This window comes from Lissotriton helveticus, chromosome 12 (assembly GCF_964261635.1).
Source record: "Lissotriton helveticus chromosome 12, aLisHel1.1, whole genome shotgun sequence".
NCBI classification, from domain to species: domain Eukaryota; kingdom Metazoa; phylum Chordata; class Amphibia; order Caudata; family Salamandridae; genus Lissotriton; species Lissotriton helveticus.
In genome coordinates this window covers 822,695,700-822,710,211 of record NC_136073.1, presented here as the reverse complement: position 1 = coordinate 822,710,211, position 14,512 = coordinate 822,695,700, and positions in this window count along the sequence as shown.

Here is a 14,512-nt window from a genome sequence, read left to right as displayed (position 1 = left end):
TGCCCCGTAATCTCAGGCCTTTAGCAATGGTTTCCAAGAGCCAGTCTGCCCCGCAATCTCGGGCCTGTAGTACTGATTGCTTATAGTTAGTCTGCACCACAATCTCAGGTCTGAGCACTGGTTGCCTAGAGTTAGTCTGACTGCAATCTCAGGCCTTTAGTACTGGTTGCCAATAGTTAGTCTGCCCCGCAATCTCAGGCCAGGAGTACTGGTTGCCCAGAGTTAGTCTGCCTGCAATCTTATGTCTGCATGTCTGTAGCACTGGTTGCCTAGAGTTAGTCTGCCCCGCAATCTCGGGCCTGTAGTACTGATTGCTTTTAGTTAGTCTGCACCACAATCTCAGGTCTGTAGCACTGGTTGCCTAGAGTTAGTCTGACTGCAATCTCAGGCCTGTAGTACTAGTTGCCCAGAGTTAGTCTGCCCCACAATCTCGGGCCTGTAGTACTGATTGCTTTTAGTTAGTCTGCACCACAATCTCAGGTCTGTAGCACTGGTTGCCTAGAGTTAGTCTGACTGCAATCTCAGGCCTGTAGTACTAGTTGCCCAGAGTTAGTCTGCCCCACAATCTCGGGCCTGTAGTACTGATTGCTTATAGTTAGTCTGCACCACAATCTCAGGTCTGTAGCACTGGTTGCCTAGAGTTAGTCTGACTGCAATCTCAGGCCTTTAGTACTGGTTGCCCAGAGTTAGTCTGCCTGCAATCTTATGTCTGCATGTCTGTAGCACTGGTTGCCTAGAGTTAGTCTGACTGCAATCTCAGGCCTGTAGTACTAGTTGCCCAGAGTTAGTCTGCCCCACAATCTCAGGTCTGTAGCACTGGTTGCCCGGAGTTAGTCTGCCCCGCAATCTCAGGCCTGTAGCACTGGTTGCCCGGAGTTAGTCTGCCCGCAATCTCATGTCTGCATGTCTGTAGCACTGGTTGCCTAGAGTTAGTCTGACAGCAATCTCAGGCATGTGGTACTGGTTGCCAAGAGCCAGTCTGCCCCACAGTCTCAGCCCTGTAGTACTGTTTGCCCAGAGTTAGTCTGCCCCGCAATCTCGGGCCTGTAGTACTGATTGCTTATAGTTAGTCTGCACCACAATCTCAGGTCTGTAGCACTGGTTGCCTAGAGTTAGTCTGACTGCAATCGCAGGCCTGTAGTATCAGTTGCCCAGAGTTAGTCTGCCCCGCAATCTCAGGCCAGGAGTACTGGTTGCCCGGAGTTAGTCTGCCCGCAATCTCATGTCTGCATGTCTGTAGCACTGGTTGCCTAGAGTTAGCCTGACAGCAATCTCAGGCATGTGGTACTGGTTGCCAAGAGCCAGTCTGCCCCACAATCTCAGGTCTGTAGCACTGGTTGCCCGGAGTTAGTCTGCCCGCAATCTCATGTCTGCATGTCTGTAGCACTGGTTGCCTAGAGTTAGTCTGACAGCAATCTCAGGCCTGTAGTACTGGTTGCCAAGAGTTAGTCTGCCCCGCAATCTCAGACCAGGAGTACTGGTTGCCCAGAGTTAGTCTACTTGCAATCTCAGGTCTGTAGCACTGGTTGCCTAGAGTTAGTCTGACTGCAATCTCAGGCCTGTAGTACTAGTTGCCCAGAGTTAGTCTGCCCCACAATCTCAGGTCTGTAGCACTGGTTGCCCGGAGTTAGTCTGCCTGCAATCTCATGTCTGCATGTCTGTAGCACTGGTTGCCTAGAGTTACTCTGACAGCAATCTCAGGCCTGTAATACTGGTTGCCAAGAGTTAGTCTGCCCCGCAATCTCAGGCCTGTAGTACTGGTTGCCAAGAGCCAGTCTGCCCCACAGTCTCAGCCCTGTAGTACTGTTTGCCCAGAGTTAGTCTGCCCGCAATCTCATGTCTGCATGTCTGTAGTACTGGTTGCCAAGAGTTAGTCTGCCCCGCAATCTCAGGCCTTTAGTACTGGTTGCCAAGAGTTAGTCTGCCCCGCAATCTCAGGCCAGGAGTACTGGTTGCCCAGAGTTAGTCTGCCTGCAAGCTCAGGTCTGTAGCACTGGTTGCCTAGAGTTAGTCTGACTGCAATCTCAGGCCTGTAGTACTGGTTGCCAAGAGTTAGTCTGCCCCGCAATCTCAGGCCTTTAGTACTGGTTGCCAAGAGTTAGTCTGCCCCGCAATCTCAGGCCTGTAGTACTGGTTGCCAAGAGTTAATCTGCCCCGCAATCTCAGGCCTGGAGTACTGGTTGCCAAGAGTTAGTCTGCCCCGCAATCTCAGGCCAGGAGTACTGGTTGCCAAGAGTTAGTCTGCCCCGCAATCTCAGGCCTGTAGTACTGGTTGCCAAGAGACAGTCTGCCCCGCAATCTCAGGCCTGAAGTACTGGTTGCCAAGAGTTAGTCTGCCCCACAGTCTCAGCCCTGTAGTACTGTTTGCCCAGAGTTAGTCTGCCCGCAATCTCATGTCTGCATGTCTGTAGCACTGGTTGCCTAGAGTTAGTCTGACAGCAATCTCAGGCCTGTAGTACTAGTTGCCAAGAGTTCGTCTGCCCCGCAATCTCAGGCCTGTAGTACTGGTTGCCAAGAGACAGTCTGCCCCGCAATCTCAGGCCAGGAGTACTGGTTGCCAAGAGACAGTCTGCCCCGCAATCTCAGGCCAGGAGTACTGGTTGCCAAGAGTTAGTCTGCCCCGCAATCTCAGGTCTGTAGCACTGGTTGCCAAGAGTTAGTCTGCCCCGCAATCTCAGGCCTGTAGTACTGGTTGCCAAGAGACAGTCTGCCCCGCAATCTCAGGCCTGGAGTACTGGTTGCCAAGAGTTAGTCTGCCCCGCTATCTCAGGCCTGGAGTACTGGTTGCCAAGAGTTAGTCTGCCCCGCAATCTCAAGCCTGTAGTACTGGTTGCCAAGAGACAGTTTGCCCCGCAATGTCAGGCCAGGAGTACTGGTTGCCCAGAGTTTGTCTGCCCCGCAATCTCAGGTCTGTAGCACTGGTTGCCAAGAGTTAGTCTGCCCCGCAATCTCAGGCCTGTAGTACTGGTTGCCAAGAGACAGTCTGCCCCGCAATCTCAGGCCTGTAGTACTGGTTGCAAAGAGTTAGTCTGCCCCGCAATCTCAGGCCTGGAGTACTGGTTGCCAAGAGTTAGTCTGCCCCGCAATCTCAGGCCTGTAGTACTGGTTGCCAAGAGACAGTCTGCCCCGCAATCTCAGGCCTGGAGTACTGGTTGCCAAGAGACAGTCTGCCCCGCAATCTCAGGCCTGGAGTACTGGTTGCCAAGAGACAGTCTGCCCCGCAATCTCAGGCCTGGAGTACTGGTTGCCAAGAGACAGTCTGCCCCGCAATCTCAGGCCTGGAGTACTGGTTGCCAAGAGTTAGTCTGCCCCGCAATCTCAGGCCTGGAGTACTGGTTGCAAAGAGTTAGTCTGCCCCGCAATCTCAGGCCTGGAGTACTGGTTGCCAAGAGTTAGTCTGCCCCATCAATCTCAGGCCTGGAGTACTGGTTGCCAAGAGTTAGTCTGCCCCGCAATCTCAGGCCTGGAGTACTGGTTGCCAAGAGTTAGTCTGCCCCGCAATCTCAGGCCTGGAGTACTGGTTGCCAAGAGTTAGTCTGCCCCGCAATCTCAGGCCTGAAGTACTGGTTGCCAAGAGTTAGTCTGCCCCACAATCTCAGGTCTGTAGCACTGGTTGCCCGGAGTTAGTCTGCCCGCAATCTCATGTCTGCATGTCTGTAGCACTGGTTGCCTAGAGTTAGTCTGACAGCAATCTCAGGCCTGTAGTACTGGTTGCCAAGAGTTAGTCTGCCCCGCAATCTCAGACCAGGAGTACTGGTTGCCCAGAGTTAGTCTACTTGCAATCTCAGGTCTGTAGCACTGGTTGCCTAGAGTTAGTCTGACTGCAATCTCAGGCCTGTAGTACTAGTTGCCCAGAGTTAGTCTGCCCCACAATCTCAGGTCTGTAGCACTGGTTGCCCGGAGTTAGTCTGCCTGCAATCTCATGTCTGCATGTCTGTAGCACTGGTTGCCTAGAGTTACTCTGACAGCAATCTCAGGCCTGTAATACTGGTTGCCAAGAGTTAGTCTGCCCCGCAATCTCAGGCCTGTAGTACTGGTTGCCAAGAGCCAGTCTGCCCCACAGTCTCAGCCCTGTAGTACTGTTTGCCCAGAGTTAGTCTGCCCGCAATCTCATGTCTGCATGTCTGTAGTACTGGTTGCCAAGAGTTAGTCTGCCCCGCAATCTCAGGCCTTTAGTACTGGTTGCCAAGAGTTAGTCTGCCCCGCAATCTCAGGCCAGGAGTACTGGTTGCCCAGAGTTAGTCTGCCTGCAAGCTCAGGTCTGTAGCACTGGTTGCCTAGAGTTAGTCTGACTGCAATCTCAGGCCTGTAGTACTGGTTGCCAAGAGTTAGTCTGCCCCGCAATCTCAGGCCTTTAGTACTGGTTGCCAAGAGTTAGTCTGCCCCGCAATCTCAGGCCTGTAGTACTGGTTGCCAAGAGTTAATCTGCCCCGCAATCTCAGGCCTGGAGTACTGGTTGCCAAGAGTTAGTCTGCCCCGCAATCTCAGGCCAGGAGTACTGGTTGCCAAGAGTTAGTCTGCCCCGCAATCTCAGGCCTGTAGTACTGGTTGCCAAGAGACAGTCTGCCCCGCAATCTCAGGCCTGAAGTACTGGTTGCCAAGAGTTAGTCTGCCCCACAGTCTCAGCCCTGTAGTACTGTTTGCCCAGAGTTAGTCTGCCCGCAATCTCATGTCTGCATGTCTGTAGCACTGGTTGCCTAGAGTTAGTCTGACAGCAATCTCAGGCCTGTAGTACTAGTTGCCAAGAGTTCGTCTGCCCCGCAATCTCAGGCCTGTAGTACTGGTTGCCAAGAGACAGTCTGCCCCGCAATCTCAGGCCAGGAGTACTGGTTGCCAAGAGACAGTCTGCCCCGCAATCTCAGGCCAGGAGTACTGGTTGCCAAGAGTTAGTCTGCCCCGCAATCTCAGGTCTGTAGCACTGGTTGCCAAGAGTTAGTCTGCCCCGCAATCTCAGGCCTGTAGTACTGGTTGCCAAGAGACAGTCTGCCCCGCAATCTCAGGCCTGGAGTACTGGTTGCCAAGAGTTAGTCTGCCCCGCTATCTCAGGCCTGGAGTACTGGTTGCCAAGAGTTAGTCTGCCCCGCAATCTCAAGCCTGTAGTACTGGTTGCCAAGAGACAGTTTGCCCCGCAATGTCAGGCCAGGAGTACTGGTTGCCCAGAGTTTGTCTGCCCCGCAATCTCAGGTCTGTAGCACTGGTTGCCAAGAGTTAGTCTGCCCCGCAATCTCAGGCCTGTAGTACTGGTTGCCAAGAGACAGTCTGCCCCGCAATCTCAGGCCTGTAGTACTGGTTGCAAAGAGTTAGTCTGCCCCGCAATCTCAGGCCTGGAGTACTGGTTGCCAAGAGTTAGTCTGCCCCGCAATCTCAGGCCTGTAGTACTGGTTGCCAAGAGACAGTCTGCCCCGCAATCTCAGGCCTGGAGTACTGGTTGCCAAGAGACAGTCTGCCCCGCAATCTCAGGCCTGGAGTACTGGTTGCCAAGAGACAGTCTGCCCCGCAATCTCAGGCCTGGAGTACTGGTTGCCAAGAGACAGTCTGCCCCGCAATCTCAGGCCTGGAGTACTGGTTGCCAAGAGTTAGTCTGCCCCGCAATCTCAGGCCTGGAGTACTGGTTGCAAAGAGTTAGTCTGCCCCGCAATCTCAGGCCTGGAGTACTGGTTGCCAAGAGTTAGTCTGCCCCATCAATCTCAGGCCTGGAGTACTGGTTGCCAAGAGTTAGTCTGCCCCGCAATCTCAGGCCTGGAGTACTGGTTGCCAAGAGTTAGTCTGCCCCGCAATCTCAGGCCTGGAGTACTGGTTGCCAAGAGTTAGTCTGCCCCGCAATCTCAGGCCTGGAGTACTGGTTGCCAAGAGTTAGTCTGCCCCGCAATCTCAGGCCTGAAGTACTGGTTGCCAAGAGTTAGTCTGCCCCACAGTCTCAGCCCTGTAGTACTGTTTGCCCAGAGTTAGTCTGCCCGCAATCTCATGTCTGCATGTCTGTAGCACTGGTTGCCTAGAGTTAGTCTGACAGCAATCTCAGGCCTGGAGTACTGGTTGCCAAGAGTTAGTCTGCCCCGCAATCTCAGGCCTGGAGTACTGGCTGCCAAGAGTTAGTCTGCCCGGCAATCTCAGGTCTGTAGCGTTGGTTGTCCACAGTTAGTCTGCCCTACAAACTTAGGCCTGCAACACTGGTTGCCTGGAGTTAGTCTGCCCTTGCATCTCTAGCCTGAAGCAATAGCCACCAGAGCCATGCTGCCCTACAATCTCAGACTTGGAGTACTGGATGTCCAAGGCTAGTTTGCCTTGCAATCTCAGGTTCGGACCACTGGCGTGGCTGAACCCATGGCCAGTTTGCCCTAGCTGCGATCTCAGCCCCAGAACACTTCCCGTTCAGGGTCAGTCTGCCATTCAGTCGCGCAGTCCCCAGGAAAGGGCTTCTCCCTCAAACCTTCATGCTGTTGTCCCTTCAGTCCCAATGTCATGCTCAGCATACAGTCTCCCAGCTCTCGCATCCTTCAACTCTAGGTTCTTTAGGCTATTGTATTGATGAGGTAAGGGGAGCAGGAAGGGCCTTTCTATATGTTACTGGTGATTACGACAAGCTACAACCCGCTGTTACACGCAGATGCTATCCCAGGGCTGGCCTTTCCCTCTCTGATGGGCCACTTCTCCACCCCTGCAGGCTTCTTTCCAAGATCACTTTTGACCCCCATGCCAGCCTATCCTACCTCACAACTTACCCACTGCAGATCTAGATGCTAGTACACCATCCTAGCAACTCTTGCCCCACCCCGCAGCAACTCTCGCCCCCAGGGTTATTCATTTGTATTGCTTTACCTGTGCTGATCTGTGCTCTGCAGGCTGTCAATACTAGGTAGAGCCCTGTAGTTCTCTCTAATGGTACACATCTGTTTCCAGATCTCTCTCCAGGCTTATCACCCTCTGAAGCTCTGTCCTCAAAAGCACCAATCAGAGGCCAATGAAGGCACCATGTTCTCTTAGACATTTCAGGATCACAAACCTCCAGCGCCTTATAAAAGTACTTCATTCAACACCACCGGTAGACCCAAGAAATTCTGGTGTTGAAAAGAACTACCTCAGACTCAAGACAAAGTATTTCATCCAACGCTCTGCTTTTCACCAAAGGACTCCAACCTATTTGCAGCCATCCTTCATAGTCGTTTGGGTCTAAGGCACACTGTTTTAAAAAAAAATTAAAAAAATGAGAGTGACCATGCTCTTGTTTGCAGCATTAAGATGTTTCGCATGTGTTGGCGCAGTGCATTATGGTATATGTAGTCTACTAATTCACATTTTGCATTTTCAATATAGTATTTTTTATGGTTGTCAATTTCAGTAGTTATTTGAGATTAATTACCCGACATGTCTGGTCCAGTCACTGTGCACCACTGGAGTAGCTGACATTTACTTCTTTAAAAGTGTTTCGCCATCTGTTTCATAGCCAAATTCATTTTCAATACACCTAGAAGTGTGACACACTCCTGTTTGTACTGCAGCGGGCGGATGGCCAGTATTGGGATAGTGACCTTGGGCGTCAGGGTAGTTGGTAGGACAGGAAGATTCTGTTGAGGAGGTAGGTGCAGATTTTGTGAGCAGATTTGATCACTCACGCCACTAGAAATGTATAGGAAGTACAAACCAATATGTTTTATGTAAATGGAGCATTTGTTACAATTCTGATTCTCATTGTTGTGACATTTGATTTAAGTCAAGCCTAGTCTGAAGTTGTATCATGGTTCAGATAAAGCTCAGCCAACGTGTTTCGCTCAGGCCACACCAATGATCTTTCTCGAGTGTTGATTCTTTAATTGCACATTGTAGTATCACAGTTTTAAAATAAATTGCATGGTGTAGTTGACTAGCGTTATTTTGTCACATAGTTGTTTTGGTCGCCATTTCAGTTGTTCTTCAATCAGTGCTTGAGTTAAGCACATGTGCGATGGGACAAGAGCCAAGATGAGTTTGTCAGTCCAGCATAGCTCTCTGATGCGTTGTTTTCTTGGCAGCCATTGTAGAGTTTCATCGCTGCAGAGATTGTGGGTCACCAGGTTTTATTAGTTTGTATGCGGTTTTGGATAGGAGACCAGCAATGCTTCAGCCGGGCTAGTAAATTGAGCACGCAAGGACTGCTGGGATCAGCCCAGTGTGATCTTGGACCAGCAAGAGTGGGAGGATTCTCATAAAGGCCTTAATTAGTAGACGATTGGGATGGAAGTGGTATCACCCTAGGTGCAAATGATAGGTATGTATTGATGGGCAGCCCAAAATTATGTACCAGCTGCTAGGGGTGAGAGCACAGGCCAAGATCAGAAGTTATGTGAGTGAGAATGATCATAAACGTACCCGCCCCAGAGCAGAATCTCTGGTTTCATTGATCTGCAGACGTGTTTTGTCTTCGCCCACCAGAGATGATTCTACATCTTATCGGGCCTCTTCTCTTCTCCTGAAGTAAGGTGGTATCATGAGGTTGCGTATGAACCCAGGGCACTGACCAGCTGGTCAAGGTAGCCATGTAGGCTGGTCGGTATGCCCTTTAGGGGCATCATATGTTATGTTGATGTAGAAGTAAAGGATGCTTGTTTCACCCAGTGGGTACAGTTTGAGAAGAAGGGTGCAGCTATATGATGTTGTTACTTTGCATTTGTAGAATCAGCCACTTTTTGCTTTTTCAACCCTTGCAACACTATCAGGTTCTGACAACCACACTTGATTGTTCCTTTCTGTATTTGTACCCATGCAGGTGGTAGACTTTCAGTACTTTCCTTAAAAATATTATCACAAAAACAATGCTCTACTAAAAAAAATCACAACCTATATCAATGAACTTGTTTAATGAAAGTCCTGTTTTGTGAATTTAAAAGTGAATAGCAGTGGGAAAACATATTTCAACTTATCATATATTATCCTTTTGTTTTACTAATTTTATTACCTTTTTAAGCCTCTGTTTTTTATATGCCAGATGTGAAATGAGCATTCCTACCTATTTTCAACTGGGATTACGACAGGGCGGAAATCAGTGAGCAGGGCAGAAACAATTAAAAATGTACCCTTTCTGCATGGTTGTGCCTGAGGATTATAATTATTTTGATCAGAATTGTATTTTGTAAGATCCCCTTCCTCCTTCCCTTCACCTCTTGCTGCTTGCCACCTATTCAAATGTTTTTCTCTCTTTGAATACTCCTGAGCCCAGGCCAGGCACGCGCGCTGAAGCTATTTCACAGTAGAATGACTGCAATACAATTTCACCATTTCACCAATAATGACAAAATAATAGAGTGGCAAGGCGGTATGGAAAATGGGAGGGTGGAAAGGAAAGGAAAGAGAGGTCAGTTTAGGGCAGACAATTGAAGCGCGTCAGGTCTGTAATCCGCACAACAGGGTAGGGCAAGGAAGAGAATTGAGGACCATTTTTCTAGATTTTTATGGAGGATCTCCTGGGTGGCCATATGCAATTTTCTTATGACTGACTATATGTTCAGTAAATTACTGCTCTCAAAAACAAAATCCGGTCAATTTTTGACTCAAATGCACGTCTCAGCAGATCTCAAATGAAGCCCAATTTAGCTCAAAATAATTGAGCGGAGAAAAATATCAAATAAATCACTTCAGTACCAAGACAAATTGGTGCTTTGCAAAATTAACTGATTATTGCGAAAATAATTAAAAGGTGGATTCTTAAATTTAAAACTGGTACCTGTGAGCAAGAAAGACCAAAACTGTATTTTGCTGCCCTCCCCACTCTTTATGTTTAATTTATCGCTGAAAAATCGTTTTTTCTGTCTTGCCTGCAGGAAACGTTTAACCTCTTGTGGACCGTTCAGCAAACCTGCAAAGTATTTTATGCCAGCCAATTGCTTACCATTGGGTGGCTTCCTTATCACTCTAATGTGCTTGCTTTTTATTGAATGTTTTTCTTTTATTTTTGTTTGTCCCTCCCATGGAGCCTAATGGCTTTACCACCTTTTGACTGGATGACTTGCATCCTTCCACTGCTCAAATTAAGTAAGCGACTTTTTAAGTCTCGCCCTGCGACGCATCGCGAAGCGATGTTGCAGCGAGACCTATAGCTGTCAGCTCAGCTTACAACGAGGCAAGAGGAGACAAGAGATGTGCACGCGCCGCCTGCCGTAATCGGATCAGGTCGCGCGCGCATTCACCATCTCCTGTCTCCTTTAGCCTCCAACACACACGGGCACACCTCCCCCTGCTTTCGCTCACGCACACACACACACACACACACAGAAACAGAAACACACACACGAGCGCACCTACACGCACACACACATGCGAGCACACACATACAAAGAGACACACACCACACCTCCCCCCGCCCCGACACACACAGGAGCGCACACATACAGAGACACCCCCCCGCCGCCCCCGCCCCCACACACACACACATACAGAGACACCCCCCCGCCCCCACACACACACGAGCGCACACACGCACACATACAGAGACAGCCCCCCTACAACTAACCCCACTCACCGCATCGGCGCCACTCCGGACTCTGCAGCCTCAGCGGGGCCCTCCCTCGGGCATGGGAGCCCCGCGTCACCACTGCTCCTCTCTGGGACAGCCACTACGTGGGCGCGGGCTTCAGAAGACGGAAGTCCCGCCCCACAACAGGTTTCGGTTTCGCTCACGTCATGTTCTTTTTGTTAATGCTTGTTTCTTTTGCTGCGAGAGTTCCATATGAGTGCACATTTTGTTCCTCTTTGTACCTTATGTTTTCTTTTGTATGTTGCATAGCCGTGTCTAATACCTGCCAAACCCCAAAAACACTGCGTTGTTCCCTACGCCCACTGCGTCCATTGCTTCCTCTCACCTCAGTTTATTTTTCATTTTTAAAAATATATTCCTTTCCCAGCCTCAAACTTGTATAGTGCTCCCCTCGCCCACTCACCGTTGCTTTCCCTCACCCAAACCTCTGGTGTTCCCCAAACTCTTGAAGTCTGCAAAATAAAATATTTTAAAAATATATTTACGGAAGGCACAGCAGCTGCCATCAGTTGCAGGGCTGCTCAGTTTTTACAAAAAGAGCTTTGGAACTTGTAATTTTTAAAAATTTTATTTGCCATTTTAAGTGGCGCCCTCCATCTTTGGGATGGCTAACGTAAAAAATAAATAAAATGGCGCCTGTGTTGTTCTTTAGGCATGCACGTACATAGTGACGCATGCATGCGGCAATGAAATGATGTGGCTGACAGCAATATTATGACACATGCGTGAAGATTTGTGTCATTAAATTTACTTTTTTTTATAAATGTATATATTTTGCCGACGTATGCACAACAGCATTACCAAAAAGCATTGGCAGAGCCAATAGTTCAAAAAGGCGCTACCTATTGGCTTCGCCAATGCTTGTTGTTCCTCCTTTTTGATTTTGCATCATATACCACTGAGTGCCCTTATGGACCTGGCTATAGCAAGACCTTCAGGGTTTGGGGTAGTTTGCTTAGTAAAGTGACAGCCTTTTTACTACACCCCTGGGGAAGAGTCTTCTGACGTCCTTGATAAATGTTTGTATCCCACTATTGCAGGACCAACCATTCCTTGCAACTGATTCTGTATGTAGGGAGAATGACTGAAGTGTCCGAGCGCGAAATAACGCGCTACTTTATCTTAAGTAGGTTAAGCAGTCGCAGCTGTTTCACTGAATAAAGTTTGCTTACCTTCTAAAAGAGATTGTGGACGCATCTTTGTCACGACTGAAATGATTGCACACTCTTCTAGAGAGTAAGCAAACTTTATTTAGACATAACAGCAGCAACGGTTCACCCACCTATCCAATGGCGACTGCGTCCAGTAGAATCTTCATTACTTATTAAGCAAATACTTTACAACCTAACCAAGTTATTTGTTCTATTACATTGTCCAATGTGGCTCCTTTAGCTTTAGCAACTACAGAAAGCTTCAGACAAGTAAAAAGTCAGTCATTTAATTAAGAAATGTTCTGGAGTCTTGGGAGACTCATTATCCTGCACCTGTTCAAAGTAGTTCCCGTAGCTTGGCCTGTGAGAAATCCTACTCCATTTTGATTGGCTAGCTGCTGCAAGTTTAAACTATCCTCCTGTCCTGATTGGATATTCTGATTCTGATTGCAGTTTTCCCCAAGAAAAGCGGTCAACTGTACATGGGTGAAAGAACAGGACCCAAGCAAAAGAGGACGTTCTGCAACCAACAGGATGTAATGAAACCTTCAGTACCAACAGTGCTTAATTTGTGCCAGTGTTTTCTGGTGCTCAGCACCGGCACTGATTGACAGTCCACCACATGGTGACATTGCCTAATTTTGTACAGAGCACATCCATTTAACAATTGCATGCATGTTTAAAAAAAAGAACTCTAGAGTGTCCAGGTTATTCTTACTGCTTTGGGTGGCCTAGAATTGTCCAAACTTATAGGAGTGTGATGCTTAGAAGAGAGTGCTAATACTGACGTTTAGCAGTAATAGCAGTTTCAGTTGGTAGTACAACCACTACAGTGGCTTCCAGAGCAATACCATGGGTCTGGGAAGTTGTGGATTTACAAATTAAGCACTTCTAACATGGACGCGGACTGTAATGACCCCCTACACACACACACACACTAAACGAGGATCAAATGCAGGTGAATGACAGTGGGAGAGAAAACTGCATGGATTTTGCTTACTTCAAATGGCTGTACCTACTCCTGCAACTCCTTTCCCACCTCCCTCAATATAATCCTGCCAACTTGGTCCTCGAGCTCTAAATGTGTTCCCAAGTCCCACTTCAGGGTCCCCCACCAACATCTTTTACCGGGTTGTACACAGAGTCATGAGCTCGCGGCCTTGTTCCATCCCCCGAAGGTTCATAAAAAACATTGCCTCTTGAGTGAATACAAATTTAACATGATCCCCCCTTCATTTGTTCAGTGTGCAGCAGAAACTAAACCCTGCCAGTGATTATATGCAGTTTACATAGAGTTCTTGCTGTCCTTAATGTTCGCTTCAGGAATGAGTACGGGTATAAACACCAGGCCAATGGGTGTCATTCGTAGTCTCACATGTTGCGTCGGTACTTTTGAGAAACATTATGGTGGTTGTAATTGAAGGTACTCACAGTTCAGTTATTTTTGCAATCTTATACTTGCTCAGTCACACTGGAAATCTTCTAACTAGATTGTCATGTTTTTGACCCTCTTCGGAAGTGAATATTCTTCCAAGGAATCTCCTGAAGAAGCAAACTTAACGCTTAGTCTCATGTACTTGTTAGACGATTTTAGACCGAAGCGTCGATGTAGTGACCAGCACAATTACCAAACCTGAAGGACCCTCAAGCCTTTTCCTCAAGAAAATATTTTCTAAACATAAGGAGGACTGTATCATTGGGTGGTCCCTGGCCTGCCCTAGATCACTATTGGGGCTTTCAAACTTTATTGCGGTGATCTTATACTAGCATCGGGAAAGTGCAATTTGTGTAAATAAATTACATTTGTTGTTGACATACCATAATATTTCCAAAAACCATTACTAGCATTTTGGGCGATATGCCAGGTATGCTTTCAGGGTGACATCTGGATTTATGAAAACAACTTGGAACACAATGAGAGGGTGAAAGGTTTTATTTGCATTACAAAAGCACCGTCAATACTAAATGGAAAAAAAATTGGCTCTAAATTTGGATGTTTCAAGGTTAATATCCTGAATATTTCAGGAAAAGGTGGTAAACCAAAACCGGCCTGGTGGATACTAATACATCCTCCCCGTAGTCGTAGAACTAAAAAGGAACTGTTGTATGTCCTAGGCATGACTGAGGTTTACTCCAAATTTACTAACACTAAGAAATTTGATAGCATGATGGTAGCTATAATGTTAGAATGAAAGATAATAAATGTATGGTGATCAAGAAGTGTAATGCAGAAGTCAAGCAATTGAAAGAATATCTTAAACAAGTCACTGCGTTTAAAAACATTTGACCCCAGATATTTCTACAGTATTAAATTATGCCAGCTGTAATCAATTGGGTGTGTGTATTTTAATCAAAAACCTCCTTCTACATCGAGATCTTTAAGAGGAGCAGATACAAATTACTCAACTATGAAGATAGTGGCTCTCGCAAGTCATATATGACATAATTAAATTAGAAAATTTTGTGTGGAGCACAGATTTCACAATCATAACCGAACACATGCCTCTTGAGGAGGTGTTAATGAAGGAACAAATCGACTCCGTTACATCATTTAAGTCCGTGATTAAGTTACAAGAATGCACTTTTAATGTGCTATATATTAGTTGGTTTCCGAATAAAGGGGCAGACTTTAAAATTTGGTAAGCGGAAGGGAACTGATCACAACTGCTTCCATAGGGAGCTAAAAACATGGCTGTTTGACCACTAAAACCAGTAAGATCTTCTCTCTAGCCGTAAAGTCAGTCGTCCATCAGCGCCATGAGACCTTCTGGTGATATGTTCGCTCAATAAATATTCTTGATTTGATTTGATACGTTTGCAGGACGAGAATTGTGAAATTATTAACAGTGGTACGCTG